This window comes from Pseudonaja textilis, chromosome 4 (genome assembly GCF_049901715.1).
Source record: "Pseudonaja textilis isolate UNSWEBS1 chromosome 4, rPseTex1.2, whole genome shotgun sequence".
Taxonomy (NCBI): Eukaryota; Metazoa; Chordata; class Lepidosauria; order Squamata; family Elapidae; genus Pseudonaja; species Pseudonaja textilis.
In genome coordinates this window covers 58,999,262-59,022,738 of record NC_141993.1, presented here as the reverse complement: position 1 = coordinate 59,022,738, position 23,477 = coordinate 58,999,262, and the positions used below count along the sequence as shown (strand labels likewise).

Genomic DNA, 23,477 nt, shown 5'->3' with positions numbered 1-23,477 from the left:
AAAGAAAGCACCAACAAATCAATTATACATTGATTTTAAAAACACACTATGGATACAGCTGAAATTATTTGACAAATTGGATATGAGATGACAAGTGCCCAGACTGGAAGACAGTTGTGAAATATGGAGAAAAAATATTGAACTTTAGAGGTGCATGTTTAATACGGTGGAATAAAACTACAAGGAATATTGATAGCTGACACCATGAAATGGAAGAAGAGTTTCTCATTTTACAAGGTCACATAGACTTGGAACATGGTATAGGATGTTGACTATGACAAATTGAAGTTCTTGATTCAAAGTGGAAATGAAGCATAGCAACCTGAATTTTATAGAAATAGGTGAACAAAACTGAATTGGAACAACTTTAAATCAGATGATTAATGATGTCATGAGATCATACAAAGAACTGGAGTAAAAGACATTCACAAAGATAATTGCTAAAAATGCATTTGGCTCTAACTAAATGCATGTCAAGAACACATGAATTAATGAATACCATTAACCTGTCTATCATAAACATTCATACACTTAATACATGTGCATTGATGAAGAATTCTACAGCAAATAGCAAGAAATGATAATATGAATAAAAATGTAGGATTGTAAAAGTTGAATAGATGGGCAAATGTAGAATTACTTCTTTATTATTTATTCTATTGCTTTATTATATTTACAAATGGCTACTGTACAAGTAAAAAAAATCAGTAAAACAAACTCCAGAATAAAAGTCTACACAAATGCAATATATTAATATTATTTTAAAATGTAAATTTTAATGCAATTAACATAGTCATCTCTGTTAAAAATATATACTAGTCATGAAGTTAATTAGTTTTCACAACTTGTATTCTTTCCCATACGCTCATCAATATTTGCAACTTTTGTCACCATTATTCTGTATGATACCAATATACAAATTTACTAAGGGACATATTTTCTGAGGAATAGCTGTTCCCAAATATTAAAAAGAGTATGAAGAAAAACTAAAATCTTAATTTACATGTTTCTATAGAAACCATGGTGTCTATCGGTAACATATTACATATATTCCAATTTATTGTATTCAAATGTGGAGTTGCAGGAAGATTGGGGTTTTTTTTTAGCAATAATGGTTTAGAATAAAAATGACTAGAAAAGATTAATATTTATTTTTCGTGCAGAAAGATTACAGTTGTTGAATGTAAAAGATTGAGATGATTGGAACTAAACTGGAGTACAAAGTACAAATTGATGATGCTGTTTAACTGAGGTAAGGATTTCGAAAAGCTTATTGTGAATACAAATGGAAAATAAGAGTTAAAACTGAATTTCAAGAGAGCAGATAATTATAACTTGCATTTTTAGTGAATTCACAGCTGTCAGCTATAAAAAAATCAGGTACACATGTGAATATTCAATTTTATTTATTGCTAAAAGCCTATGCACAGGCATCTTCTCAACTAATCATCCGACCTGATTAGAGCTAGGTAAGTTTCAGTAGCAATCAAGGGTGGTTGGACTTAATTTATTTGTACGAACTCCAAATTGATCCTTTGTTTTTACCCTTTTCCCTGGCTCTGCCTGTCCTTCTCCTATGCCTAACTGAAAAACAGTGAAGGTAATTTTGTTTTCTAATGCTACAGAACAGATAAAGGTGGCAATGAACTAGAGAAATAATTAGATTTATATTCAGGACAAAGGCACTCAAAATTATGAATAATAAATGTGTTTATGTCATATCAAAGATCAAGCAATTAAAGAAATAGTTTTTCTAACATAATGTGTGGCTGTAAAAAGTGGACCCTAAGAGAAAGAAGAGAAAGAGCACTGAATTATGGAATGGAAAATGGTTGGCAAGAATGGACTCATGTTTCATCCATCCCAACTTCAACTGGCATGGATGAAACAAAGACTAAGTGTTATTCTAAGCAAATGATCAGTAACCCAAAACTTACATCTTCTGGGCACGTAGAATATACATAACAGAATAAAAGTGATTACTACAAGATGGATGGCAGAATTAAGATTATCACTGGAATATGTTTGGGAGAAATAAAGTTCATAAGCCGGGTTAGAGGGCATTTATGCATATAGATATCAGGGATCAAGCCCAATTTGATGGCATATAATTAACATTAGTAAAATTCTAAAAGCCTTCTAAATGTCTCTTAAACATCTAGGAAGAAAGATTAATTTGAAAACTAAATACAGGAAAATTATTTTATAGTAAAAGATAAAATGATCATGCATACTCTTTAATTATTTCATAACTAATAAGGGCAAGAATGTTACATGCCACTAAGGAAATTTCCACTGAAATTCTTTTTCATTTTAAATAAATTTCAAATGCAATTTTAATTTAATCTATTGACTGAGAATTAGTCAAATACATGGAAAAGATCTTTTCTGCCCAACATTCCTTATTTCTGCCACTCCATTTCTTAATAGATAGTGGCTTTCTTGCAGCTATATTCTGCCTCTTATAATTTGAAAGCTAAGTCACCAACTGTGCTTCCATGATAAGAACAGTCCCTATTTATAAATTAAAAGTGACAATAACTTTATCTCAATTTGTCTTTTGGGAATTTGCATTTGCAGAGCTACTGTCGGGCTCCATTAGTGATGGTAGATAAACTGAGCCTGTCAGCACATTTGCAAAAGCCACTGAAGCCTGACACTCTATACTTCCAGGATTGTGCTTTGATGGGATGGTATGGTCAACGGTGATGAGAGTGGGAATCCGGGAAAGCCCCTGTCCTTTTGCGGCTTTTGGAATCAACTGTAGTGCTGCAATGGATGATGCAGGGGGGAATCTGGGTATATAGTTTACTCATGAGTAGGTAAGGTTCATAGACAAAGGATAGATTGTAGAGATAGGAAACAATAGACAATATAACAATATAACCGGATGATGACCTAAAGGGTAATTAAGGCGCTAATTAGGGGCAAGTACAGGAGATAGGAGCGTTTAAGTGGGTGTGTTTATACCTTTAAATAGAATTGGAAGGCAGAAGCTTCCAGTGCTAACCTAGACCGGATTGTATGCTGATCTTGTCGGATGAGAAGTTTGTTGTTTGACATTAAACACCTTGAAACCTGCTTTCTGTTGTTGTATGGTGGTTTGTGTACAAATCTGCGAGCTTTCAGAAGACCAGCTGAGATATACTCATATACTCAGCATATATTGATATTTGTGTGGCAGGAAGAAATATTCTTCTCTTATTATCTAAGTGATTTTATTATTGGGTTTATTGCCCAGATATCTCACTAAATAGCTATTTATGGGCTATAGTTAAAAAATTGATTTTTAAATGTGTAGTTGAATTTTCTACATCAAGTCAGGAAAAACTAATTTTGCATCTTGCTCCATGTATTAGCTAATGTTTATACACATAATAAACTTTGGACTGAATCTTGAAAAGGTGTTTGTTTTTTTTAAAAAAATGAGATAGTTCTTGTATATGTGAAATAAATTCTTGGCAACCCTGAAAAATTACATTTTTGAAGAATACAAAGGAAGAAAATGAACAGAACCTTTTCAGACCTTGTTACTCTAAAACTTCAAAGTGTGTATCAAAGTTCACCTCAACAAAATTACTTCACAATTATATGAGAAGGCAAGTTATAGACTTTTGTCTTTCAGTAACTACCTAATTTATATTTTGAAAAATTAAATTAAGTGGCACTATTGAAAGCAACTGTGCCATTTAAAAATGCCTCAGAGTAGCTCATTCAGGGAAAGTTCATCTTTAAAACATTTTCGCCAGAAAAGATGGAGCAAAGGTGGCTTAGCCATTTTAACTGACAAAATTTTAACAGGATATCTGAACTACAGTGTTGGAATGACATGGTTAATACAATAAATAAGAAGAGAAAACCATATGCTACTAATGGAAAATAAGTCATAATGGCTTTTAAACAGTCCAGGAAATTTTTGTGATTACTATTGTTGGTAATTGCAAAAGTTGGAAATTACATTCTAATTACATACTAAGCTGCCTACTTGTTTGCCTTTTTTCTCAATTATCTCTATACTGCCTTTGTTAAAATTCTTTAACATATTTGAATTGTATTTTATTTTTTTTATTTTTTTAAAACTAAACTCCCTTTATGCTTCCTTCAGTGTCCTTATATAGACTGATGCTCAGACCTAACTGCCAGCCTGTTATTAAATTGTTCTGGCAGGTCAGATGAAGAGAAAATATTATTTCTTTTGCTTGAGATGTATGCAGAAACTTCTGGAGGAAAGATAAGTTCTGCACTATTGCTATTCAAAGACGAAGAATTTAGGATGCCAAATATCCTGCATGCACAAACACTTTTACCATGCCACAGAAAAAGTGACACTGATTAGCATCTACTTTTCTTTATTTTACTGTTTTTATTATATATGCATATTCTTCTTTTTGACTTGTTTATTAATTTTATAATTCTTCCTTAGGACCGTAACACATTTTAGCCCTGATTCTTTAGCCTAATTTTGTAACTTATCTCATAGACAACTTGCTCACATTAGTGACCAATGGAAGGTACCTTCCATTTCCACTGGTAGATTCTACTTACCAAATCTAAATTAAAGATTTGCCTCATTATTTACTTCATTGTTCTTGCTTTCATTTCTGCAGGAAAAGTTCCTTAAGGCACTGCATTTTTATCATTTATTCTGATGATGTTTAATGTGGTGTTTTTTTTGCCATGACAGCCTTATTGATTATAAAGAATATTTCTTTGTTGCTCATGATGATTTTCTTTTGCATTGATTGATTATGTGCCTTGATCAGTACTGAGTCTTAATAAACACATAGATAGCTCTTTTGTTTGTTTTATTGCCAGCTTGGCTCATCATTTCTTCCAATGGTTGCATTCATTTTTGCAATAATCAAGTCCACCTGCCTTGCTACTACTTGTCCTCTACTTTTTTTCATTCTATCTTTCCCAGTATTGCTGACTTCTCAAAAGACTTTGAATAATGTACTGAAAAAATAATAATTTGAGCCTAATCATTTGTATCATGAGTAATAGATTAATTAATGTAAACTATTTGTTTGTTTTCCTGACTTTCTGTGGTATTCTCTGGAGTCATCTTCAACTGTTAAAATGGAAAATAATTAATATGAATTATCTGCTCCAATTTTTACTTTCACAGAATGTCACAGGAATTCTGATCCTTATAGGCATAAGCGAAACACAGCAAGTCATTATTTTTCCAAAGATTTCATTAAAAAAAACAAGGATATTTTTTAGAGCTTGCTTTAAAATACAACTGGGAAAAGATCAACTAGAAAACAGAGACAGCCACAGTACTCTCTGTTGTTATATAAACAGCCATGTATTTTTCAGGTTTCTTTGTGAATATGAAACAAGTAGCTGCTTTCCTGAAAAACAGTGAAGCATTTGCACAACATCCAAAGCATGTCTGAATCATTTTTAAGTGTATACAGCTCTATCATCAGGTGAATCAGTAGCAAATATTTGCAAGTGCTGAATATGTTGGGTTACTGGCTAGATACAGTGCATTTAGCCCTTCAAAATGTTGAAGTGACATATGAAGAAGTTGGGATCTAAACTATAAGTGAACGTAATAGGAAATTAGTGCTTACATGTCATGAAAGTTAAGGCAAGAGCCTTGAAATATCAATTTCCATGCTCCATTGACTGTGAATGAAATTGCAAGATCCTTCACTCTTATCTTAAATTAGGATATTATTGTGTGTGTGTTTGTATACACCAATTCATACATATACCAATACATTCATACATCAACCTACACAAACACATACTTGCTTTTCATAAGCATCTTTCCTAAAATGAAAATCTCTACTGGAATTAACAAAGATGGAAACAAATTCAAAGTTACAGAAATTTGCAATCAATTCAGAAATCAAAACACGAGATCTCAAACTAAGAACAGGTAAAATGAGCAGTTGAATGAAAATTGGGAGAAATAAAAGCAACATTGAACTGAATAAAAATGTAGCCATTAGGGTAGCTTATAATTTCAAGAGTCATGTTAGCATAATATGAACCTGATCACATTAAACACTATAATTTCCATGGGTGAGTTTTGATTAGACATTTCACTACTAGGAACTTTCATTCCAAGTTTTTTTCCCATTTTCAGTAAGTCAATGACTTGAATTCACATATTTGAATTGGATGTAAACCCCATATGAAATAAGAAAAAAAAAACCTTCTAAAAACTGGCATTTCCAATATTACTATTAAGTAATTACTATAAAATTATTTTTTAGTTCTTCTTATAAATATCATCACCTTTAGTACTTTGAAAATTAATAATTGTTTCATGTTTTTTTGATAAATTATTAGGATTACAGTGTTCTTTTAAGGCATAATGAAAGGCAAGAGGTGATAGCCTCATCATCCACATATAGAAACATAAGGGTATTTTTTCTTGTTAATACAAAGGATGGATGATACTGCTACACAGTTGGTTATAGAGTTAATATATAAAAATTAACAATATGGGCAGCCAAATGCATTTTCTGCATACTGCTTTTTTATGAAATTGAGGTCAAAAATAAAATTGTTTATGTTGAACTTGCTATGAAAAGCAAAAGCTATATGACTAATTTTCTATATGCAGCCTCCTGCATTTTCAGAGAGAAGTTTCATAGTTTATTCCTTCTGTTCACTTGCAAGTTGAACAGTCTTATCACCAGGTGTCATTAGACCATATAATAATACCTGACACTCTTCCTTCTCTTCAGAAAAAAACTTCCTTGACTTATACTATTGAGGATAACTGAATATTAGCACTGTCTAAAGGGTTAAAAATAGAAGTTTCACAATGTTTATTAGTGCAAACAGTGCATCACTTTTAATGCCATTAAAGTAATTGAAACTTTTGTAAATGTCTTGTAGCTGCTTCAAAAGTGCTTCTAGCTGTCTCTAGGTTCACATGCATTTGCATTGCTGACATTGCCATTTTGAAAACCAGGCACAGCTTCAAACTAGCCTGGCAGCTTTGCAATAGGCTAAAATAGAAGTGCTTTGTGTTAAGGTGGATCATAAAACATTCTTTTTCAATGTTTTGCAAATCCTACTCAATATCAAATTCAGTCAGTTGGTTGAATTTTAAATCAGCCAACCATGTTTCAGCTGTATGGATATTGTCAAGCCATTGGTGATTGCCTAAAAGCAAAAGTGATCCTTTTTCAAGTACAATTCTCACAGTCTCTTTAGCAAGATTCACTGAAAAGCAAGGAATACAGTGACAAGAATTCCAAAAACTCAACATTTAGATTTTTAAAAGCAGAAACTTGAAGTTAAGTGAAACCTTCTTCATTTTCTTTTTAATTGCCTTTATGCGAACTAGTGAAACGAAGTGCCTTTTTCACTGAGAATGAAGGAACTTACAGGTGGTTGTTTATATAATCACTTCTTAAATCTTTATTAGATTCACAACTGATATGAACTTATATTTCTGTTACCATATATAATTTGTGACATAAAACAAGAATAATTATATCCTACAGTTATCCTGACATGTTAGCTTAATCTTAAGAACTAATTGTGATGCATTTTCAGATTTATTGTATGTTCAATTTTTGCAGTCTATATTTTGCATATTAAAAATTATGGCCATAAATTTTGTCTTATTTATGCATTATATTTTTCTTGGGAAGGAAGGGAAGGAGGGAGAGAGGAAGGGAGGGAAGGAAGGAAGGAAGGAAGGAAGGAAGGAAGGAAGGAAGGAAGGAAGGAAGAAAGTTTTCCAAGGAATGAAATAAACAATCTGTTATACAAAGACATTGATACATTTGATGTACTGCTGTCTTCTCTAGAAATAAAAATACGACCAGTATGACTCAACCAGTCACTGCTTTTTAAATCTCTGCTTGACTTCTTTTCTGAAGTGAAATCCTTTTGTGTTCACATACAAAAAGAATCAATTTCTCACTTGTTTAATGACATAATGACCTTGAAAAACTGTCATAATTCGAAGTTTTTTATCTTATAAAGTCAAATTTAGGAAAATATTTTTTTTACTAACAGGACTCTCTCTAGTGGTAGATATAAATCTGTTTCAAGGTTCAAATCCAACTACACACACACACACACATACACACACACACACAATCTCCATTCTCAAAAGCCTTCTGTTGTATTTCTGAAAGCATAAAACACAGTTTAATGAACATATTGCTGTTTCGTTTAATGTACATTTCCAGAATGTTACTAATTCACCAAGCAGTTCTTGTTTGTCTACGGAAAGTTCATATTAAAAACTGGAGGCTGGGAGGGATGGATTAAAAATAAGGACTAATGGTTTTTTTCCCCCTATAATGCAGGGTTCTGCTATGAACTGGCCTTAATGTATTAACTCTTGAATAAATACAAATCAGGAAGACATGCATGATTGTCAGCTTTCTCTCTAAGGAAGAAAAGACTTATTTTCTCAGTATACAAGCCAAATTTCTAACAACCCCATTGGCTGTCATGATCCTGATATGACTCAACCCAAGTAGCAAAGACTTCTTTGGCAGTCTCCCTTCCAGTTAGACTCTCCATAAAATGTGAATTAACAAAGGGTGGCAGTTCAAATTGAAATGATGAGTATGTAAATAATGTCTGGCTGTCAATTAGGAAAACTAAACATTTACCAAGGAAATTATTTATCTTATGGAAATCAAGTACCTGTAATATTAAATATATTTTTCAGTATTATCTCCTAAAATCCATGTAATGTATCGATCATTGATCATTTCTGTCTGCTTTGGAATTACTGCAGTAAAATTAATCAAGACTAATCTTACAGTTGAAAATACTTTTTTATATATTAGATTGCAAAAATTCCCTTCATCTAAGGACTACACTCCTCTATGAAACCAAAAGGAATATATTCCTAGGGTAGAACTACATGTGTTTTTTGGTTCTGCTTTAGTCAGTGTTTTGGAGAAATCTAAACAATTTCAATAGCAATAAGGACTATTTGCATAAAGCTTGGTATTTTCCTTTTGGCATTTTCTTTGCATTGTTATTACTATTAATTTTCTCATCAGTCCTTATCACCCATCCCCTCCCACTTGTGACTGTATGACTGTAACTTTGTCACTTATATCCTCACAATTTATATTGACTGTTTTCTATTATTTGATTGCTTATTGTACCCTATGATTATCATTAAGTGTTGTACCTTATGATTTGTGACTCTTGATGAATGTATCTTTTCTTTTATGTATATTGAGAGTATTTGCACCAAGACAAATTCTTTGTGTGTCCAATCACACTTGGCCAATAAAGAATTCTATTCTATTCTATTCTATTCTATTCTATTCTATTCTATTCTATTCTATTCTTCATTAAATCAATAAGCTATGAATATGGTATGAAAAAACTGTTAAGAGAGCTTCCGGTTGAACTTCCCTGAAGACGGACCGAAGACCGTTATCTTCCACTGCTTCAGTCCATGCTTCTTTGTAGGAAAACTCTGATCACCTTGATTTGGGGCAGAAGCCGCCTCATGGGGTGGCGGAGGAAGGGGAGACCGCCATCCAGGTACAGGGGAGCTGCATATCCCCCCTTGGCTTGGCAAACACTCCCGCCCCAAAGATGTCTAAAGTGGTGGTCTAAAATGGCCACCCTGAAGGGGAAGAGTCAGCTAGAGTAAGATTGTGCAGGAGAGAGGAAGAAGCAGACAGCATTGGAAATGGGATGAAATTAGACACTATAATTAAATGAAAGGTACTCCAAGATTAATCTTTAAGAATTTTTAAGAAAGGGATCAAAGCAGCAAACACAAAGGGGAAAAAAAGGGTGAAAATTGTTTTTGACAGCAGTGGGGCTTTGAACCGAGAAAGGTAGAAGCTGGAAGAAGACATTTAATTAATTTGGATAAATATACTTTAACACTATATAGGTACTATTAAGGCTGGACTTGAGAGTGTCAAAGGGGAAATTTAAATACTAATTGGAGATTTGACTTTTATCTTGGAAGATTGTGGTTTGAAAAGCCTTGAATAGATGAACAATTTTTAAAAAAAGAGGGTAAAGATTTGCTATAACAAAGAGTTCCATCTAGTGATCAAATCTAACTTGTTCTTTTTTTTTAAGATACTGATTCTTAAAAATTTTAAGAATATTGTTATAATAAAACAAGAACTTTGAAAAATTGAAACATTAAAATAAAGAAAGAAGCATGAAGATTCTGCCTTGGGATTAATTGCTAATTTTGGCATGGACTTGGTATTGGATTACTTGTGAATTAAAAGTCTGAGAGGAATAAAACAAAAGTTGACTGTTGGAAATCTCATAGGCATTATTTTTATTAAATTAATAGACAGAAAGGTGTAAAATGGTGGTATTCTTAATTCTTCTGGAATTAAAAATGGAACTTAGAAACATGAAAGAAACATTACAAGAAAGAGGTGAGTCATTGGGCTTCTTTTTAAAATTCTTGGAAAACGTGATTTCAGAATATGAACAACAAAGACAAATTCCAGAGGAGAAGGTAGAGCTGAGTACAGAAGAGGCCATTTTTAACTATTGTCTGAAACAAAGAATTGTGAAAAGAAGAGGGAAAAGAGTGGGAAATAAAAATATGAGATATAAGAAGATAAATAAAAAGGGGAGTATTTGTAAAATTAAAAAAGGCAAAAAGAAACAGCATAAAATTAAAGGGTGGAGAGAAGGTATAAATAGGCAGGGGAATAAAAACTGGAATGAAAGAACAAAGAGGAAAATGAAAGGGAAAAGAAGAGATAAGAAACAGTATCAGGAAACAAAGAAATATGGGAATTGTAAAAAATGAAAAGAAATTGTGTATTTGGAAGACACAGAGAAAATGGCTGATTAAGAATTAAGGAGATTCTACAAGATGATGGGGATAGCATAATCCTACTTATGAATATTCAAGAAAATAGGGATTTATAGATTACTAGGATGAAAAATGGAACTGATATTTTTTGGTACTAGAATGTATGCTCTCTTCTCATATGTACAAGGATAATAATTAATGGAATATGCTTACTAAATATACTGAAATAACTGAAATGAAATATGAGGGGGGCTGAAATGGAATTAATATCAGGGCACAGGATTAAGTGAACAGATTAATATGTTTTCTTTTTTGAAATTGTAAATAAGTTTTACGAAATTAGGAAGGGGAAAAAACTATGCACAATCTGATTAAAAAGATACGCTATGTAGCTTTAAAGGGATTATTATTAATTTTCTAGGTAATAAAAGTTACATGTTTAATGGAATTTAAAGGGGAGATAATTAATGAATATGTAAATCATAGAGGTGGCATACTTAAATTAGTAATTTAGGGGAGAAACTATTTCTTAAGATGATTGTATTAAATTAGAATCTATGGAAGGATGCAATAAGAATATGCGTTAAAGTATGCAAATATGACAGACAAAAGTATTAAATTATAATAATTGTGTAGATATGAGAATTACTAGTGATTTAAATAAGAGGAAAGCATTTGGAATAATACAATAAAATAGAAAATGTATAGAAGCATTGATAAGATAAGAAGTTTAACGTAAAAGTTGAATACGTAACTATGGTCATATTTGTATGTAAATGTGGAAAGCTCTAATCATGCTGTTCACTAAAAATGGATGTTTTTAAAATATGGAAAACTGAAATAAAACTTGTTAAAAAAAACTGTTAAAATTATCTTGGAAACAGACCAATATTTATTTTGATCAGATCTACTATCTGGTGGAAAACATTGCATTAGACAACCATATTTGAAAACAAATACTGCATTCACCATAGAAATCAGCTTATTCACTGCTAGCTAATTTCTAGCTATTTTTCACCATTAAATCTTGAGTTTCCTGATTCTTCAGCTATAATCAGTAATACTCAAAGTATGCACAAGAAACTGAAGTTGCACTGGTCTCAAGCTACAGGATACATTTTCTAAGATCTAGCATAAGCGAAGATGTTTTCCTACAAATGCACCCCCTTCCAGTTTCACTTATAGGAAAGATGCCTGTTTTATTGCCATGTTAGCATGGGATCATTCTCCAGTGCATCTGACGGCATCACAGTAACTATCTTCCAACAACTTCCAATATCCATCCTTCCTGAGAAATAGTTTAAGGCCTAAAGGGAAATTCAAATTCTTTTCTCAATCTATGCCCTGGCTGATATCTGCTAATATTTAGCTCGAGGATTACAGCTTCCAATGAATAACAGACTCAGAATAGATTGTTCCAGCAGACATTATAATTTTCCTCGACCACCTAATCAGTGGTGGGATTAAAAAATTTTTACTACCGGTTCTGTGGGCATGGCTTGATGGGCATGGCGTGGCTTGGTGGCATGGCAGGGGAAGGTTACTGTTAAATCCCGTTCCCTCCTGAGTCCACTAACCTGCTTTCCAGCTCTGTTCTCCTGTGCAAGGCAACAAAAGAAGACCCAGTCAATCAGCTAAGACTCAGGAGGCAGAGTATAGATGGGGGCAGGATCAGTCAGAGGTGGTATTTGCCAGTTCTCTGAACTACTCAAAATTTCCACTACCAGTTCTCCAGAACAGGTAAAAACCTGCTGAATACCACCTCTGCACATAATAATATTCCTTTACAGGGCTTTTGCTCAATAGATTCAAATTCTTCTTGAAAAGGGGAATCACTCAGAAAAGATAAAATAGGTCTGCATCATCCCTGTTAAAAAAAAAATCAAGTGTAGAATAAACTACAGAAGCATAACTAAAAATCATCCTTCTTTGGGGTAGGGGCTTCTAACCATTTCCATTATGTTTTAGGAAATTTGTCCTGGCAGGTATATGAATTCTGAAAAGTTTACAGATAGCACTGTAAAAGTTATAAGAGGTCACAAACTAATTTTCATTTGTCATCCATATCCAGACCTTGCATTGTTATTATGTTATGAGAAATTCTCACTATCTCAGATGTTGACATTCACTATAATAGAACTTCCTGCATTAGCCAGACATGAAAGCCTAGATGGCAAATCAGTGTCTGAACCCTTCTTGTTACAGGTTGGAGACTTTCTATTAACCTGGCAATCTGAACAAGATTTATTGCATCACTTACTATTACTGAATTCCACCTCCTCCCCACACACAAACACACACATTTCTTTGGTATAGAAGCTCAAATAAAATTGCATCCAGAATAAATCCTCTGACTAAAGCCTAGGTCTTACAAACAGGAGATGGTGTAATATATTCCTGGGCTGTAACACTTCAGACTAAAGAAATAAATATTTGTGCATCCATTCTCTACATGTGGTTGCTCCTGAAGACCATCTGGAAGTTATGATTGCTCCAGAAGGCAGTGGGATGCACAAGTCTGGCCATTACATGTTTTGTCCATATTACAATGCTACTATGTGAGCTCTACTGGTTTATAGTTTCTTTCCCAGTACTGGCCCTCACCTTCAAAGCCCTGAATGATATGGGACAAGTTTAACTGTTAGACCACCTCTTTTGGAAGTGTCTATGGAGATTCTCAGTCAATCCAGGTCATGATTGTAGCAAAGGTACTTTTTCAAAAGACAACTGGATTTTCTTTTTTTCTTTTCTTTTCTTATTGACTAGAAGACTTTTCATTTCTCATCCAAGAAGCTTCTTCAATTCAGAACAGAAGAAGCTTCTTGGATGAGAAGTGAAACATCTTCTAAGCAAAAACAAGGAAATTCCAGCTACCTTTTGAGAAAGCACCTTTGGGATCTCTCTTGGAAGATATCTGCCCATTCCGCCAAGTTTGATAGGGTGGATATGTTCCAGGTCCATTCCCTTAAATACTACATCACAAGGTCTAGGAAGTGTATTTTGTCTTTGGCAGCCTCTGCCCTATGGAACATAGCAATTTCCCATGATCCCAGAAGGGTTTGAAGAGCTGGGTCTCCTAAGTATGAGGCTAAGATGAGGTTGGAACCCAATATATTTGAATATGAATGGGGAAGGTTGCTTTTGGAACTTTGTTCTTTTTATAATATTTATGTTGTTATGAGTGCTTAAGGTGAATAAGGTGGACAGCTGAATGTGTCTTTTAAATAAATAAATATTCCATGTAATAAATAGCATTTTCTGATTATTGTAGCTGTTTTGGAATCATTTATTGTTGCTGATTTTCTCCATTCCATTACAGTTTAACAAGTACAGCAAAAATAATTTTATATTATCAAGGATATATTACCTCTTAAAATATATTAAATTTTAAATTGTAATGAACAATTTAAGTTCTTTGCCAGAGGACTCTTATTAATATAAAATTTGCATCCCAGACAAAGCACCTTATTTTTCCTGATTTTTTTTTCAGCATGCAATAAAATGTCCTCTTTTTTTTTTTTGAAGAAAACACATTATAACCCACAATGTAATGATGAAAATAGAAGAGTTATTTTACCTTGTTTTCATTGTCTGCCTTTTATATATTATCTGGTAGTATTTCTGTTCAGGAACAAATTTTGCAGTTGTTGCACATCTCTACTATGTCCTGCTACTCAAAGATGTCATTAATTGTATAATAATTGACTATTTAATAGAGCATCAAGATATTTTTGTCTGGAATTAATTCACTTTTGTCTGTGCATCAGCATGTTCATGCAATGAATCAAAGACATCTTTCTATATAATATACAAGGTAGTACGTTATATTGAATCAAAGCTGCCTTGGAAAATAGGAACTTAAAACTGGTAGATGCAAACCATGATATATTAATGCACATGATTTACCAGCATAAATGTTCAGGAAGTGAGTTTATGCATTATGCTCCCTCAAACAGTAATTTGATATGCTGTAGAAAATTTATGTACCCTACCTCCAAGCAGAAAACAGAAGCAATATGTTCAATAGAATGCCAGCTTTTTTAAAAAAAAATGGTATTATCTCTTTTGTATCAAACCCCACAAATGTACAAATCATAGTTTATATTTGAGAACGTTGCACATGAAACATATGAAGTGGTCATTAACATCTAAATGACATTTTAAAAAAATGTTACCTATTTTTATCTGTCTTTATTAATTTTATAAATAACTCAAAGCAGCAAATATATCTGATACTCCTATCTCCTCCTATTTTCCCCACAACAACCACCTTTGAGGGGAGTGGGGCTGAAAGATAGTGACCGGCCCAAAGTCACCCAGCTGGTTTTCATGCCTAAGGCAGAACTAGAATTTACCAGGTTGAACCCCTTATCATCTTGATGGATCGACCATAAATTGTCTTTATATTATCCATAATTCTTGGAATATTATTAATTCATTAGTTTTATATGCTGCTAACTTATTTTTTTTTCAACTCAATGTGGTATATGTACTAATCCTTTTTTAATTTCTTTACAAAAACAACTTTGAGACAGTAACAGAATAACAGAAACAGCTTCTGTTCCTAAAGGAAGAGTAGAATTCACAATCTCCCAGTCTGACACCTTAATCACTACTCCAATTTTCCTCTTATTTCACATACGATATTTTGTTCCAATCAAAACAGACAAGCTTATCTTAGCTTTGCACAAAGGGTCATCACAAATGAGAATAGGGAACGTTATTTATAACTGAGCTGGTCAACATCTGAAACAATAAACAAACCTCAGATCTAAAAGCCACTTGGTTATGCTTGGCTCCTAATGCTAAGAGTTCGATCCCCTCCCAGTCTCAAGTACCGTGATATATGAAAAAATTCTGATCATATGACTCCGATACTAAAATTAACAGAAATACTAATTACCACTCAACTATACAATTATCACTAGAGGATGGCCTGGTCAAGAAAGGCCAAGCTCCTAATTTTCTGTATGAAATCTGCATAAAGATGATGAGTCCCATTAGTTTTGTGAGAAACTAGCTTGGCTCACACAACATGCAAAAATTATGGGGTATGGTATAGGTTATGCTATGGTTCTAGAATAATCTATGGCTGAATGTATTTATGCAATTCTCTAATCCATGAAGAATGGTTTAAACTTCTGGAATGAGGTTCCTCCTAAGATCTGTATAACTCCTATCTTGTTCATGCTTCAAAGAGCCAAAAAAAAACCTGGATGCCCATTTTGTTGGATGAAGTTTGCTGGTATTAACATTGTTTTATTTGCCCAGGTCTAATTCTATTGTTTGTCTCTGCTACATTGTTTTTGTATTGTTTTGGTATATTGTGAACTGCCCAGAGTTATCTGGTGACATCAAATCAAAATAAACTTTGTATTTGCACAATGCATAGAGCCAAATAACAGGTACACCACAACTTGAACTAGGCCAAACTTTAGGACTGACAAGGTTCCGAGTAATGAACCCAACCAGTTCAGAAACTCTGAGACTTTTGGCTTTCTCAAAGAACTGCTTTATTGAATACATCATTTCAGCACAGTTGAAAAACAAACCAGCTCTGGTTTTCCTGTGCTTTCAGTATAATTAAAGATTAGACAGCTCCCTCCCTCCTTGTCACAGATCACATTGTCCAATTAGGTGTTCTGGCGTCTCCTTGGTACCCGTTTCCAGTCTCTGGTGAGTATCTGGTAGGATGACCTTGGTTCCCACAAGATAGTAAGTTGTTGATGTCTGGTATTATATTCCAAAGCTCCTTCCTCCCCCAAAACTGTCAAGCTGGGAAATGGAGAAAAAGGCTGTGACAGATCCAATCCATTTCAAAGTTGACAAAGACTCTTTAAGGAAGATAACTATTGAAGTGAGCCAAGCTTTTCCACATGCACTATCTCCCTAACATAATGCCAGGTTCATTTACTTTCTTTCCTAAAATTCAGTAGATGAATTCCCACAGTCCACTAAATAATAATGGAATTTATTTGTTTTTAGCTTATGAGCTAACAAAGATGGGTATTGTAGTTTACAAGACAGCATTTTCTGTTTTAGCACAATGTGCAAGTTCTTCCAGTTGTCATTTATTGTATTAATCATGACTAACACATCATAACTTACCACAGCACAGTGAACAATCATTCAACTGTATGCCAACGGCATTGTCACATGACATATCTGGACTTTCCCCCCTTCGCTAAACTGGGTGGGGCAGGGCCAGAATGTGACACATCCAGCCCATGGGCCACGAGTTTGACAAGCCCTGCTGAATGTAAACTCTCTCCAATTACAGCCCCTTTCTTCACTCCTATAGGAATGAATTATCCTATTAACTTTTACAAAAAAAGAGTAACAATAACCTATCACAAAGTAGGGATAACATCATAAAAACCTAGCTGTGGTCAGGATCTCCTGCACATTAATTTTCTAAAACTTTAGGCTACTCTTTTATGTCACCTATACCTTTATTAAAATTATTTACTTGATACCTGAATAACCTTTGTATACTGAACCTTCTCATTTAAATTCATGTCTGACAGAAGTGGATATCATATATAAGACAAACTACCACCTTAAATTAGTAGCAGATATGAAGGATTGGCTTAGGCTGGTAAAGTCCAGACATTTATACTTTTACAGTCCTTCACCAGACAAAGCTGAGATGCTGCAATTTTGATAGTGGATGACATGTCTGTGCTATGGTTTTCAATGATTGGGGTGTTTTCAGCAAATATCTTACTCAGGGTTAATCCACTTTTTGTAAAAATGAAAGTCCTGATTTCAAGGTTATTAAAAGAGACAGAGGTATTCATCAGTCTCTATTTATGGCCTCTAACACATAATTTTGATGGAAGCAATTACCAAATATACATTCCAGTTTATTGTGGAATGCCAAATTTTGCATTGGGGGAAGAAAATGACTCTTGAATATATGCTCTGAAGCATGAGATTTGATTACCTTTATCGTCACTTGCAAGGCCATTAACACTGCAATAAAAGAACATAAAAGCACCCAGCCCTTTCCCCACAATCTGTTTGCTGTACCTTTCCTTGTTTAAATTTTATTTTCATGCTTTGAACTCCATAGATAAAGACTACAATTGGCAATGTTTTCATTACAAATCTTTTTATAGCTAGAATGGATTCCTAGAATCTTTATTTCCACTCAAATTCTAAAGTAAGACTTGCAGCAAAGGCTTTTTCAAAAAGAGAACAAAAGGAGATGTCGTTCTTTTAATCTTTCTGCTCTTTCTAAGATAGCTTTCCCCAATTTTCTTGAGATATCTTATACTGCAGCTCCTAGAATATAAAATATTATAGCTGTAGAGTTGCAACCAAACAGCCCAAAGCTTTGCTCTTAAGAGAGAGGTGCTATGTATAATTCCAGGAAAAATATGCATCTGTTTGTTTTGTTCCACATTAAAAATAAAATATGAATTTTTTTCTTTGCTTTTCTTAGGATCCATTATGCTTTCTGTCATTAATCAGCTAATATGTGGAAAGGATAAAAAGATTGGAAAGATTGTATACCTTGGACAAAGCTTTGATGGTACCTGCATACCAGATTTATAGACAATATAAATAAGCTATTGGTCCAAGGATGGATGTGGTCTCCAGAGCTTTCCAAAAAGAGTTATCAAATTATATTTTTAATATAATGTGTTTGATTCATTGGCTGGTGACCCACAATTATTTTTAATGAATAAACAAGGCAGCTAACAAAACCTGAAAAAAGCAGAATATAAAATATTAAAAGGCAAGCTAAAATTAATACTAATCATTTTATCTTTAAAATCCCAGGAAAACAAGTGCATTTTTACAGATATCCTAAAGGCTGTCACTGAAGACCAAATGCAGTATCAGGGGAAATGCATTCATAACATTGGAACAATGCAGAATAAAAGCTTCTTTCATGCTGCAGAGAGACATCCTTCTCTTACAGCAGAGAAATCTTAAAAGTGGTTTTCTTCTAATTGGGAAATAAAAGCAACTCAGAGTGAGAGCACAATTCTTTAAAAAAATAAAATTAGTTTGTACAGGAAAAGCAAGAACATCATCCAAACCTGCTCTGTGAAATCTTTTAAATATGAGGCAATTATTTCCAATCTTCTATCTTGTTGGGGTAATCAAGCCAGGAAATTAACAATAGGGGCTATAATAGCATCTCTAACAATTATAAAATATGTTCCCTTTCATCTTTTCAAGATCAAACCTTTGGGTATGATCAGGGGTGGGATTTTAGCAGTTCGCACCTATTTGCTAGAACCAGTTGTTAACATTCTAAACCATTGGAGAACCAGTTGTTAGAAGAAATTACTGGTCTAATCCTGTAAGGAAGGCAGGAAGGAAACATTCTGGTGCTGTTTACAGAAACTGCCTCTCCGTTAACCCTTATTACATTCTTGGCAGGACTAGACTTCCTGTTTCAGGAGATTTTCCCCACTCCTTTGCTGGTACTTTGCTTGTGTGGAGTGACCATTCAAAGTTACAATGGCACTGAAAAAAGTGACTTATGACCATTTTTCACAGTTACAACTGTTGCAGAATCCCTACAGTCATGAGAGGCCAGGCAAGGAGATATGTGCCTCGATGTGAGTGATGTTGAGTTGGCCACACCCAGCTAGTCACATGACCACAAAGCCATGCCCACCAACTAAGCCACACCCACAGAACCGGTTGTTAAAAAATTTGAATCCTACCCCTGAGTATGATCCTCCTCTACTCACAATAGAATTAGTCCACATGAGAGAGTTTTTTTTTCCTGGCCCAGAATGTGACATTTACCAATCAGGGCAAAAACTAGAAGATATTTTAGCATCGTATATTCAACATTTGTTGAATTTTAGCTATTGAATCTGTAACCCATGTTTTATTTTAAAATCTATATATACCAGCAATTAAACTTATAAGCCCAATAATTACAAAGTCTATTTTCCCTCATAATGAGGAGATCATAGCTTTTCTTTTAAGTGACCAATGTATTAAAGGCATTTTTATCCATAGCTTTACTCCATAGATATTGGCTGGTATATTCTTCACAACTTTGATAGTATCTGGCTTTTATGTAATTCATACATGCAATGTATTCCTTAATCCTTCTATGTATTATAAAAATTGTTGATTTGATCTTAGATAGTAAATTAATAAATAAAACTGACAGCAGGTCATGCAGGAAGCAAATACCAGGAAAAGTTTTGAAAGTGGTCCTGCTTTGCCTGTGAAAATTCACTCCTGTTTTATCTGAGCAGGTTCATAGAGACCTTGTATAGGCAAAGCAACAAGCAAAAACAATGAGTATATTTGACAATTTTGGCTGGGAAAACCATATCCTGCTTGTGAGGATCCAACTTAACTGGCAGAACAAAGTCTAAATTTAAGAAGCCATGAAAGATAGCTAAACCTGTGGCACTAGCAATTTGCCAAAACTATCTGCCAATCACCGTTTTTATTTTTTTATTTTATCAAGCAAAGGGTGGGATCAAAATAGTTGTTTATTCTTTTGGACAAATCTGTGGGGTTTTTTTTCAAACTTGGTAATAGCAATAGAAATAGCACTTAGACTTGTATACAGCTTCATAGTGCTTTACAACACTCTATAAGCAGTTCACAGAGTCAGCATATTGGCCCTCAACAATCTGGGTCTTCATTTTACTGACTTCAGAAGAATGGAAGGCAGGTTAGGATTAAACTCCTAGCTGTGAGAAGTTAGCCTGCATATTGCATTCTAACCACTGCACCACTCATGATAACTTCAAAATATGTGGAATTCCTGCTGGCATTACAGTTCACACATCTTCAAGTTGCCAAACTTGAAAACATGGTTTTAGAAGATTGCAGTATCACAATCTATAAAGCAGAGCCTTTGCTTTATCTTGTGCCTAGTAATCCATTAGTTCGTAGTCATTTTGCACCAATGGCAAATTCTGGATGCTGTTCTGAGTCAAATAAAGCTCAACCCTCTGCATGCAGAGAGAACCCCGATTCCTCCCTGCGCACATTTTATATATCCAGAACATGATATGAGTAAGTCTACGGTGTTCTTTTAAAGAAAAACCTTAGACAGCCTGCTTCAAATTGCATGTGCTTAATCTAGCAGTTGGAAATCACTGGTCTAGAAATCAGTGCACATAAGCTTTCAACTGTCTTATTACATAATGCTGGTGAATCTCATTAGCTCTCATCACCTTGCATATTCTCATTAGCAGGTTTTTTTTTCACATGCTGTTCCACTTTTTGACAAATACCATTCCTACCTATTGATTAACAATTCCTAATATTTATTCAATGGGAATGTTATTTATTTTTCTAGGATCACAGCTTCTGATCTTCTGTGTTTTCACACAGGGGCAGTTTGCATTATCAGTTTGAATTTGATCTTTTGTATCTCTTGGTGATGTAGGAACTAAATATAAAGCTCTTAATTATGCAGACTGAATGCAGTACATTGTATTTTTTAACTGTTTGCAGATTATTTTTCTTTTGCAGAAAAGAATCTGGAAAAAGACTGAAGAAAAACAAGGCCAAGTGGATTAAATGGAAGACCTGGGAAAATAACAAATACTATACGACAGGACTATCAAATTCCTGGCCCACGGGCTGGATGTATCACATGCTGGCCATGCCCACACCCAGTTTAGCGAAGAGGGATATGTCATATGACACCGCCGTGATGACATGAATTTGACACTCATGCTATATGGAAAGAAAATAGTAAAATTTTGACTCTCTGAACAGAAATAGTTAAGATGCATATTAGAACTACCATATCTGGACTGAAAATCAACATTGTTTATAGAAGACAGAAAAAAGAAGGGGTTTTATATTATTTCATTCCTGCATCTAATATGTGTCCAGGTTCTTATGTTCAGATTTGGTAGCAATAATGACAGTTCTTCTGCACTTTTACTGTAACTGTGCTACACCAGCTCATCTATATCTGCTGGCAATCTAGATTAATACTCACAAAATGTTGATATATATGTTAATACATTTTAGCTAACTACAGTATGTGTACAATGTTGGTGTATCTCACTTCTATTTTTGGTAGCAATTAATTCTCTTTCTATGTCCCCTTTAAAAGTCTTCCATGCTGTCTGTTTGAGTTCAGAATGTAAGCATGGTTTGTCTGGTCCAGGGAATCCCTGAAGTCTAGACTGAGGTGTCGCTTCTTTTTTTTTAAGGTGGCAAATGCAAACCACCATATAGTGTTGCCAAGGAAATTACATGACTGTTTCGATGTACTTACTGAAGTGACAGTTTGACTCAGAGAAGATTATACTTTTAGTACCTGATCAGATTCATTTTTAGTATTCCTTGGCAGCTCTTAAAATATTATCTGCAGGCCTTCTAATTCCTCAGAGAAGCAACTACTATTTAGTTCTGAATTTCTGGGAATTATATTACATGCATTGAAAGAAAACTTCTAAACAAGCAGTACTGAGGCATGATGGTACAGAGGTTAGAATGTAGTACTGTAGCTTACTTCTGCTGACTGCTGGCAGTTCAGCAGTTCAATTCTCACCAGCTCAAGATTGACTCATCCTTCTGAGGGTGGTAAAATGAGGACCCAGATTGTTGGTGTCAATATGCTGACTCTGTAAACTGCTTAGAAAGGGCTGTAAAGCACTGTGAAGTGGTATATAGATTTAAGTGCTTTTGCCATAATCTCTTGTCCACAAGGGACATGGTGGCTCCATGGCTAAGATGCTGAGCTTGTCAATCAGAAACTTCAGCAGTTCAAATCTCTAGCACCATGTAATGGAATGAGCTACCAATACTTGTCCCAGCGTCGCCAACCTAGCAGTTCAAAAGCATGTAAAAATGCAAGTAGAAAAATAGGGACCATTTTGGTGGGAAGGTAACAGTGTTCTGTGCACCTTTAGTTATGCTGGCCACATGACCATGGAGAGATCTTTGGACAGCGCTGGCTCTTTAACTTTGTAATGAAGAGGAGCACCACCCCCTAGAGCTGGAAACGACTAGCACATATGTGCAAGGGGAACCTTTACCTTTACCTTGTCCACAAACATGTGTTGCAGGATGAAAATGTGCTGTTCAAAGACTTCTGTAAGGTTTCCAAGCACATTGAAAAGAATAGTGGTCTCTTTCTCTCTCTCTCTTTCTCTCTCTCTCTCTCTCTGTGTGTGAGAAAGAGAGAGAGAGAGAAAGAGAGAGAGAGAGAGAGACAAACAAAATGTTTAAAAGTTATATTTATGTAGTTACTTATCAAGCACAACTAAATTATATTAAATTAACCAAAGTATCTTTACAATCCCTAAGGCATGTTACCCCTCAAGTTTGATAATTCAAAGTTGAAAAGCACATAGGAAAGTCACTTGATAAAGAAAACAGATTCAGTGTAAAGAAATTATCAAAAATAATAGGACAAAGTATCACATTGATCTAGCTTATTGATAATTGCTGGTTCTGAGGGGTTGGGGCTGACGTCACAATGATACAATGAGCTTTTCCGGGGCTCCGGGACTGGTGTCTATATTCCCGCAGCTTGATGATCCATTTGGATCTAACCCATCCCATAGAGATGGTAGTCAAGGAGAGCTCATCCTGTCAATCCCAAGGACACCGCAAAGTCCCTGGTTGATTCAGGAAAAGCTCTCCAATCCACCTGTGGAGGATAGCGGCCATTGAAGCTGCTGGAAGGTTGGGACAGCTCCGGAATGGAAGAAGAAAGTGTGTCGGCTCTGGGTGAGATTTTTATTTTTATTCTGGC

General features: G+C 34.4%; 1 long non-coding RNA gene across 1 annotated transcript in view; it reads right to left on the bottom strand.

Annotated features, from left to right (window-relative positions):
• LOC148125852 (uncharacterized) overlaps positions 1–23,477 on the bottom strand; it is a 104,749-nt gene that overhangs the window by 33,322 nt on the left and 47,950 nt on the right. The window lies entirely within an intron of this gene.